The sequence below is a fragment of the Mycetomoellerius zeteki genome, unplaced genomic scaffold, assembly GCF_001594055.1.
Source record: "Mycetomoellerius zeteki isolate Tzet28-1 unplaced genomic scaffold, Tzet1.0 scaffold433, whole genome shotgun sequence".
Taxonomy (NCBI): domain Eukaryota; kingdom Metazoa; phylum Arthropoda; class Insecta; order Hymenoptera; family Formicidae; genus Mycetomoellerius; species Mycetomoellerius zeteki.
The window spans coordinates 41,455-41,979 of record NW_017257428.1 but is presented as its reverse complement, the minus strand read 5'-3'; positions in this window follow the sequence as shown (position 1 = coordinate 41,979).

The window sequence follows — 525 nt, the reverse complement described above, 5'->3', positions numbered from 1 at the left end:
ACGACGAAAATCGGATGCAGTGTGAATCAGTGTGAATCCAGCAATAGACTGCCAATGCTGGCAGTACTGAAAAATCATTCCATTATTAGTGCGCAGGGTGCGCAGCGCACTGCGACAGTATCTAGTTAGGCCGGAATCAGACTACGCATTGAAGATTGAGATTGAAGATTAAAGATTGAAATTTGACCAATAAGGACAAAGAAATTTTAATTCCTTTCGTTTCGATTGGTCAAATTTGAATTTTTCAATCTTTAATCTCAATCTTCAATGCGTAGTCTGATTCCGGCCTAACATCAATGACGTCATAAATGGTAGCCATATTGCTACTGCGACTACTGCAGGGCTGCGTTCAGGAATTATGCCCAGATAACTCTAAGCTATAGATTACGTTACGTATATTATAGCAAAAGTGCACCCTAGAGTTATCTAGGCGTAATTCCTGAACGGAGCCCAGCTTTCGAGGTGAGGCAGTTACAGTAGAAATATGGCGTCGAACATGGCATTGGTTACGTTTATACCGTGCAT